Source organism: Magnolia sinica, chromosome 11 (assembly GCF_029962835.1).
Source record: "Magnolia sinica isolate HGM2019 chromosome 11, MsV1, whole genome shotgun sequence".
Taxonomy (NCBI): Eukaryota; Viridiplantae; Streptophyta; class Magnoliopsida; order Magnoliales; family Magnoliaceae; genus Magnolia; species Magnolia sinica.
The window spans coordinates 32,622,799-32,632,397 of record NC_080583.1 but is presented as its reverse complement, the minus strand read 5'-3'; the positions used below and the strand labels follow the sequence as shown (position 1 = coordinate 32,632,397).

Genomic DNA, 9,599 nt, shown 5'->3' with positions numbered 1-9,599 from the left:
TGAGATTGGTAAATCCTATTGTTTGCCTTGTCTCCTAGGCATGGTTAGGTGATGGAATCACTTCTAAATCCTCAAAACTCTCATCCATTGATGATTAGATTTATGAGAAGTTCAGAGATCTGACAAATCTCTTCTTACCAATTGGATAGGATAGGACTCTGATTCCAATTGTGTCTTTGAATCAAGAAAGGTAGCATCCTGAGAACCTACAAGTGGATCCTTGGAAACACTAGTTCTTCACCTTTGAATTTCTTAATTTTTTCATTAAATCACTCACAATTACTCTCTATACTTCTAGATTTAGGTTTTCATATTTTTTTTAGTTCTAGTTCTAATTACTTTCAAAAGGCACACAAGTTCAGTCCCTGTGGATTCGACCTTAGTCTAACCGAGATTATTACTACATTGCGACCCTACACTTGGGGTTGTGAATAGTCTTCGCATTATCCTTAAGATGAATGTGGTGAGTACAAATCAAGGGTCGATTCCCTTGAGTCCACAACCGACCATCAAGGGCTTCTTTGTGCTCAATGAGAGTAGAGATAAGCATACTCTCCTGTTCTTGCTCAAGGTGGGAAGAAATGACCACCGGGTATGTCTCATCTTAACCTAAATAGACATATTTAAGATCAGAGGACAAAGGTTTTAGGTCAAGCTTTTGTGCTTTGATGTTAGATGGTAGAGGCACTACATCAATTTGGACCAAATTTTCAAATTATGGCCTCCATCGGTTAACTTCAAGTATCGGTACAATATCAAGCATGACACCCATCTCCCTAATCATGTCATCATCTAAATCATGGGAGTGGGCCAAACACGTCTCTAGAGGGTCAGAGTATAGAGTCAGAAGGGCTCTATCTTTCATGAAAGAGTCAATCATGTTAATGGCGTGGGCATCATGATCATCCTCTACATGTTTACTAATAGTGAAAAACATATCGAGCTTCATTGTCATATTTTCAAAAGACAAATTCATGACCCCATTCCTACAACTAATGATATCATTGGATGTAGCAAAGAATGCAGGGCAAAGGATGATATGGATTTGAGTGCTCTATCTGCAATGGGTTGAGTATCCAGGATGATAAAATCTACTGGATTGTAGAATATGTCAACCTTGACTAACACATCCTCAATTATCTCTCTCAGTACATGAACTGATTGATTGGTAAGTTGTAATGTGGTCCGAGTAGGTTTTAATTCACCTAGACCCAGTTTTTCATAAATCGAATAAGGAATTAGATTTACGCCACATATCTGAAATCAATAACGTCAACATGGCATCAGTAAACTAAACCATCTTAGCGACTGGTGGCCTATTGGAGCTCGTTGTCATTTCTCATACGTTTATTTTAGAAACTCCTTCAAAAGCTAGGAATGAATATGGTTGAGTGAAAGCAGCAGATACATAGGCATCACCCCCAAGTCAAGGAGTGCATTCTCAATATCGTGATTCCTAATTATACAACTTATAGTTGGGTTACCAGGGTCTTTATATTTTTGTGGCACATCTTGCTTGAGGATGACACTCACTTTTTCCATTAGGAAAATTTTCTTTTTACTACTCTGTCGCCTCTTAGTAGTGCATAGGTCTTTTAGAAATTTGATATATGAAGGAATTTGTCTCCCAACGTCAAGCAGAGGGATGTTAACTTTCACTTATTTCAACACCTCTAGAATGTCTTATGGGTTAGCTAGAGGTTTTGGTGCAATCAACTGCTGGGGGAATGGAACAATCGGCTTACTCAGAGGTTTCGATCTTAATCCATGTGGATTAGTGCTAGTTCTATCTTTCATGTATTCTTCTGGCTCCATAGACTTTTTAGCCCTTACCAGAATAGATTTGTCAATTATTTTTCCACTACTAAGAGTGGTGATAGACTTGGCTTACTCCATTGGATTGGAAGAGCTTGGTTCACTAATTCTGTATTGTTGTCTAAGATTGGGGATAGGTTGAGCTAGAAGGATCCCTTTCTCCATAACTACAATGCGCGAGTCTATCTTTTATATAGCCTTAGTTCTTGTAAGGCTTGGAGAATACTTTACTAAATGAGCTCTTAAGTTTGTGTGGGATTTTGAACCGATTCCTCTTAAGGTTTCCCTTGATTTAAGAATTAGTTAGGGATTTCTTGAGGAGTAACAGTTTGTCCATTCCTCCAACTGAAGTTTGGATGATTTCTCCAACTTGAATTATATGTGTTTGAAGTGAGTTCTTTGAAAGGCCTTTGGTAGTTGTTCACGACATTCGATTGCTTATTCAGTATTTCTTGAAAAGCGGGTATTGTTGGACAGTTTTCTATTGTATAAATATTGTAAGCACAAATACCGTAAACAACTTCCTTATCCTTATCTTTCTTGAGTTCCATGGCCTCGAGTTTCCTTGTGAGAATGGCCACTTTAGCATTTATCATCTTCCTCTTTCAACAAATATATTTCACCCTTCTCTGATTGAGTAGGCTTAGAAGTGGTTTCAGGTCTTGGGGAGATGTCCCATGATTGTGCAGTTTCAGCGAGTTTGTCGAAATAATCCCACACATCATCGACATCTTTGTTCATGAATTCCCTATTGCACATTGTCTTGATGAATCAGCACATGAAAAATGTCAGTCCTTCATGAAAGAAATTTGCTATGCGCCACATTTCAAAATCGTGTTGTAGGCATGAATTGATAAGATCCTTGAACCAATCCCAACATTGGAAGAATGTTTCATCTTTCTTTTGGGTGAAGTTCATGAATAATTTTCTGATGGTGTTCATATTATGATATGGGAAGAATTTCTTTATGAACTCCCTTTCATGTCATTCCATCTGTAGATAGATCGTGGATGTAGTGAATGCAATCACATCTTAGATTTTTCTTTTACGGAGAAGGGAAAGAGTTTCAGCTTGATCGTGTCTTCAAACACATTAAGAAAGTATAAAGTAGTTATTATCTCATCAAACTCTTTCATGTGTAGATATGGACTTTTAGATTCAAGTCCATGGAACTTTAGGAGGAGTTGGATCACTCCTGGCTTGATATCCATATTTCCTGTATTTTCTGAAAAATCATACAAGAACGTGTGCTCACCCCCGTCGGTTGTAAATAGACTCGTAAAGTATAAGGCGGGGGTGCATGATGCACCTCATTCTCATCCTGGGCTTCCTCAACTAGAGGTTGTGGTTGATTTGCAGCCATCACTTCTATTGACTCTGAGGATCTCAAGTGTTGTCTAGTCCTGTGACGGATAGGCAACCCTTCAATTAATCCTCCTTCACTTAGAAGACATAGAATGTTATCACGGACCCACTTGGGCATGAAACACTCTCAACCTTCAAGTTCAAAATCTAACTTAAAATCTAAGAATTGAAACTACAGCAAATAGGAAGTAAGAGCGAGAGAGAGAGTTAGATCGAAGTTACCAGATAGAAGATGTTAGGTTAAGATCCTACAAAACAAAGAACAAAGTTCGTTTCTAAAAACAAATTATAAAGATTCCTAACCTAAGAATAAAATAGAAAGTTAATCCTAATCTTAACCTAAATCTAAAACTAATTAAATTTGAAAAAGTGTAACTGTAGTCCCCAGCAACGGCACTAAAAACTTGTTCACAACCCTAAGTGTAGGGTCGCGATGTAGTAATAATCTCGATGAGACCGAGATCGAATGCATAGGGACTAATCTCGTACGTTTCTGAAAGTAACTTAAGTAGAACTAGAAGAAGATCTAAAACTAAATCTGAATATTTAGAAAGAGTAATTGTGAAGGCTGTAATTTAAATTTATAAATTTAAAGGTGGGAACTAGGGTGCTAAGGATCCACTTGTAGCAATTAAGATGCCACTTTACTTGATTCAATAGATCCAACTGGAATCAGAGTCCTATCTTGTCCAATTAGAGAAAGAGATGGTCAAATCTTTGAACTTCTCATTAATTCAGCCTTAATGGAGGAGAATTGTGGAGATTTGGAAGGGATTCCATCACCCAACCATGCCCAGGAGACTATGGCAAATAACAGGATTTACCAATCCCACAATCTCAAATAGAAAAGAAGATATTCAAAACTATCGTAGTGCCTATTATAATTTGAGTCACAACAAACCATTGAAAACTGAAAATATTCCTTAAAATCAACTAGAAATCAATGAAGTTCAACATAAACATGAATAAAAGCAAAGTAAACGTCCCAATCACGCTACAAGCTTCACCCTTTATCCCTACCTAAGAGGTTTATCCAACCATAGACATGATTAAACTAAGAACTCTTAAGAAAAACATAAAAAAAAAACTAAGGAAGAAGAAGAAAGACTCTTGGTGGCAACTCTCCACCCTTTGGCTCCAGTCCTTAAGCCTTAGATGATGCTTAGAAACGTCCTAGGGACTCAAAGACTCTTAGTGGCAACTCTCCACCCTTTGGCTCCAGTCCTTAAGCCTTAGATGATGCTTAGAAACGTCCTAGGGACTCCTATTTATACTTGCGAAGCTCCACCTTATGCACTGACTTTGAATTTCAACAAACTGACTTGAATTACGCAATTCGCAACTTTTTCACATTATGCTTCAGTCGGAGGGAAGTCACCCTCAGTCGGACCGAAGTCGAATCTGAAGTCGAGTCCGGATTTGGAAATGATTCCATTTCAGCAATTGCCTGATTTTGGTCAGACTGAACTTAAGTCGTCGGTCAGACCAAATTAATCTTTGGTCGAACCAAATTAACTCCTTTCAGCACTCGAGCAATTTGTGTACTTCCGTTCGCACAGAATCCTCCCTTCGGTTGGACCGAATTAGCCTCTGAATTCCATCGTTTGTTGCTGGACTGTTTTGTGCAAGTTCGCTTGGATCGAACCTATCTGTTTTCTGCTACAGATTTTGCGATCTTTCAATTCCTTTCTTCATCTTTTGTACTTAGTTTCCTTGGATCTTTGGCATATGAATTCTTCATTCATAGGCTCCTAAGATCCATCCTATTCCTTAGTTACTCTTGAGCATTAAATCCATACTTTTAGCATTCTTTTTAATCCAAGCTCTCAGATTCACCATGGAATACAAACATATATAAAATATACCATTAAGCATTATTATGTTTATAAAACTAAGATATAAATAGGGGAGAGTATGCAATATTTGACACTCAACATTAGGCCAGAGAAAAGAGAAGAAGCCCTATGTAATTCACTATGTAAGTAAAACTCTAAATTTTGTCTAAGTGAACTACTCTACTATAGAGAAGGAACTCTTAGCCGTAGTGTTTTCTTTGAACAAATTTACGTCCTACTCAATCGGATCCATGATCATCATTTATACTAATCATGCGATGCTGAAGTACCTTCTTTCTAAGAATGATGCTAAGCCCCGCTTGATAAGATAGATCCTCCTACTCCAAGAGTTCGACATAGAAATACGAGACAGAAAGGGATTAGAGAACGTGGTGGCTGACCGTCTCTCAAGGCTTACTCTTCCCGATTCCCTTGAGCCGACACCAATAAATGATATATTCCCTGACGAACAATTGTTTAAACTCTCCCAATTACCTTGGTTTACTGACATTATGAATTATCTTGCATTGGACTGCGTAAGATAAGAAGAAATTCTTTGCCAAGGTATGTAAGTTTTTCTGAGATGATCCTTATCTATTTAAATATTACCCAGACCAAATTTTAAGGAGATGTGTGCCAGACAATGAACATCACAGTGTCATCTCCTTTTATCACTCTCAAGCCTGTGGTGGTCACTTCTCTGCTAATAAGACCACGGCCAAAATTCTGTAACAACATTTCCCGGTTTAGAATGCATCGGGCCATCATTAGTGATGGAGGTTCACACCTTTGTAATAGGCCATTCGAGAACCTAATAAAGAAATATGGCATCTCTTATAAGGTGAGCACTCCATACCACCCACAGACAAGAGGGAAAGTTGAGATTTTCAATAGGAAAATTAAATGAATTTTGAAAAAAAGGGTTAACCCTGACCATAAGAATTGGTCAATGCTCTTCACCGATGCTTTGTGGGCTTACCATACTGCTTTTAAGACCCCCATTGGAATGTCTCCCTTTAGACTCATCTATGGAAAAGCTAGCCACTTACCTATGGAGTTGGAGCATAGAGCCTACTGGGCTATCAAAAATCTAAACTTTAACTTAGACAATGTTGGCTCGCTGCACAAACTACAATTAAATAAACTCAAAGAAATATGGAACAACGCTTATGAGAACTTAAATTTTACAAGAACAAGATGAAGGTGTTCCATGATCAGAACTTCCTTCGAAAATCATTCACACCAAGTCAAAAAGTCCTTCTGTACAATTCTCGATTACATCTGTTTCTAAGTAAGCTTTGATCTTGTTGGACCGGTCCTTTTATTGTTACTATTATTTATCCTCATGGGATCATCAAGATAAAGAATCTGACAAATGACGATATTTTCAGGGTAAACGGACATCGTCTCAAGCCATTCGTTGAGAAATTCGATTCAAAGGATATGTCCATGCCTCTAATTGATCCTGTGTATCGAGATTACCTCCTAGTCTGATGGAGGTATAGTTCGGTTTATTGCTTTCATCGGATTTAAAATTAGGATAGCTTGTTTTTACAATAAGTTTAGTCTTCATGCTAACCCATCTACATGTTGAGAACTTTGGAAAGGCTTCAATTCTCCTTCTTCAAGTACTACCTTTCCATCACTTCTCCTTTCTTTTCATTGCCTCATGTGCATTGCATGCTCATACCTTTTACAATGAGGAAAATGTAGATTTTAGGTTGGGGGTGTGGATTAGGTAAACTAATCAGTATTTTCTTAGTCTTTGAGCAAAAATCTTGAAAATTTTCAGTTTTTCAAAGTAAAGAAATATTTGGAAAGAAAAAGTTTGAGCAATTAAGAATGCCTTGAGCATGATGATAAGATAGAGATTAAATTTTGAATTACTGGAGTTTGATCAACTGAATAGACTATCACTTAAGTTCTCTCATCTAATTGATTAAGATAAAGTTTTGAATATCATGTTAATCTAAATCACAAGACACTTTCAATTTATTTTTATGAACAATGCTAAAATTTCTGATTGTTAATATGTGAATCATTGATAGATGTTGAGAATTAAGTTTGGAGAATTTTATCTACCTTAAAAAGATGAAAAGAAGCAGTTAAAAAAAACAGAGAGATCGACAAAAAGGTCATGAATGATGAAAAGACTGGAAAATAATGAAAAGAATAAAAAGTCTAAGAAGAATGAAGAATGAAAAGACTGAAAAGAAGAAATAAATAAATAGGGACCGTTGATATAAAATCAAAAACTGGAAAAAGAAGAAAAGGGGGAGAAGTTCGAAATCAACACTTGATTATTCAATTAATCCCGAGGTGATGAACATGTCTAACATTATGAAATGATAGTATTTTTATAGAAAGTAAGTTGATATTCACTAAGCACATTGGAAAAACTTGATATATGAACTTATGCTCCTAAGTAATTAATAAAGAACCTATTTGATTGATTGCTCGTGTGATTCAACTCTAGATTCTCAAATTTTCACTCTCACTTCTTTGAATTATACTCATTTATACTTGATTGCACAAAAGTTTTTTTTCTTAAAGTGATTTGAGCATTGAGAATGGAAAATTATGTCACCGATGCTTTGCTCAGGGCTAGCAAAATGCTGGTTGGGGTGTGTGTTGAGTGTCAAATATTGCATATTTCCTCCAGTTCATATCTTGGTTTTATGAACATGATAATGTTTAATGGGTATATTTTATATATGTTTGTATTACGAGGTGAGTTTAAGAGTTTGGATCGAAAAGAATGTTAAAATCATGGATTTGATGCTTAAGAATTACAAAGGCAAGGGATGGATCTTAGGAGACCAAGATTGAAGATTTCAAGACCCCAAGATTCAAGGAAACCAAGTGGAGAAGGAAGTTGACAGTGCAAAGTGTAGAAATTCACAGAATTTGAACTTCATTGTCTATGTCATTGACTGCTTGTCGATGACATCGAAGCCAGTGTTCGATGACATCAAAGACAGTGTTCGATGACATCACGGGTCGATGACATCGAAGAATTACATGAAAATTAAGTTAATACAATTCTCAGTGATATAGAAGCCCTGTTTGATTGGTTGAAGACCTACTCGATGACATCGAAGCCCTATTCGATTGCTTGAAGATCTGCTTGATGACATCGAAGGCAGATCGATAACATCTAGATTTTTACAGATTTCTGAAGCAACTCGCTAGAACACTCTGAATGAATTCTCAATTGATCGAACACCCTTTAATGACATTGAAGGACTAATCTAAGACATCGACGGTATGTTCAATGACATTAAAAGTTTCGTAGTACGAAAAGGCGCAACTTTCAGATTTAAGTTATGTTCGATGACATCAAAGGCATTACACGGAGTGCGTAAATTTGAGGCGGTTTCCAAAGATGGCTGAACAAAGGCTATAAATATGGGTTCTTTAAGGAGTTCTAAAGATGAAATAGGTTTTCAGAAGTAGAGCCAAAGGGTAGAGCAACCTCCCAAGAGTTTTGCTTCCTTATTTATTTTTAATGTTTTCTTCAGGAGATTTAGTTTCAATCATGTCTATGGTTAGCTAAACCTCTTAGCTAGGGCTAAGAGGTGAAGCTTGTAGCGTGTTGGGATGATTTTCTTACTTTGATTCTTATTTTTCTTAAACCTCATTAATTTCTAGTTTGAATTTAAGGAATATTTTTAGTTTTCTATGATTTATTGTGACTCAAATTATAATAGATGTTGTGATAGATTTGAATATCTTCTTTTTTATTCTGAGATTGTAAGATCGGTAAATCCTATTGTTCACCATCGTCTCCTGGGCACGATAGGATGATGGAATCCCTTCCAATCATCATAATACTCCTTCATGTGTGACTAGGTTAATCAAAAGTTCAAAGATTTGGTTTAATTGCTTTATCTTCCAATTGGATAGTACAGGACTCCAATTCCAATTGTGTTTCTTGAATCTAGTAAGGTGGTATCTTGATAGCTACAATTGGAACCTTGGCGCTCTAGTTTCCTTTTGATTATTGAAATCCCAATCACAATTACTCTCTTTTATTCCAGATTTAGGTTTAGATCTTATTCTAGTTCTAGTTCTAGTTACTTTTAGAATATGTACAAGTTTAGTCCTTATGTATTCGACCTCGGTCTCATCGAGTTATTACTACATCGTGACCCTACACTTGGGGTTGTGAACAATTATCACTAATCACCGCTTATTGTCATCAATCATCACCAATTTGATATTACCAAATTGATACATCACCAAGCTGATACATTACTCTAATTACTACCAAATGTTATCGTGATTTATCATTTATGGCAGTGGAGAGCACTCATGCGACCAACCACGCGTAAGCCCTATATTATTAGTGATGGCAATTTATCAATTACGGTAGCGGAGAGCGCCCATGCTGCCAACCACGCATAAGCCCTATATTATTAGCGATGGCGATTTATCATTTATGGCAGCGGAGAGCGCCCATGCGGTTAACCATGCATAAGTTTTATATTATCAGCGATGACAATTTATCATTTATGGCAATGGAGAGTGCCCATGTGACCAACCACGCATAGTACAAATCATATAGGCAATTCGCCAAATATT

The 9,599-nt window shown here is 36.8% G+C and overlaps 1 non-coding gene across 1 annotated transcript; it reads left to right on the top strand.

Moving 5' to 3' along the window:
* The first annotated feature begins 2,644 nt into the window (after positions 1-2,644).
* Positions 2,645-2,751, top strand: LOC131219815 (small nucleolar RNA R71). The gene has a single exon (XR_009158458.1). It is a non-coding gene; the product is annotated as a small nucleolar RNA R71 (small nucleolar RNA).
* The last annotated feature ends 6,848 nt before the right edge of the window (positions 2,752-9,599 follow it).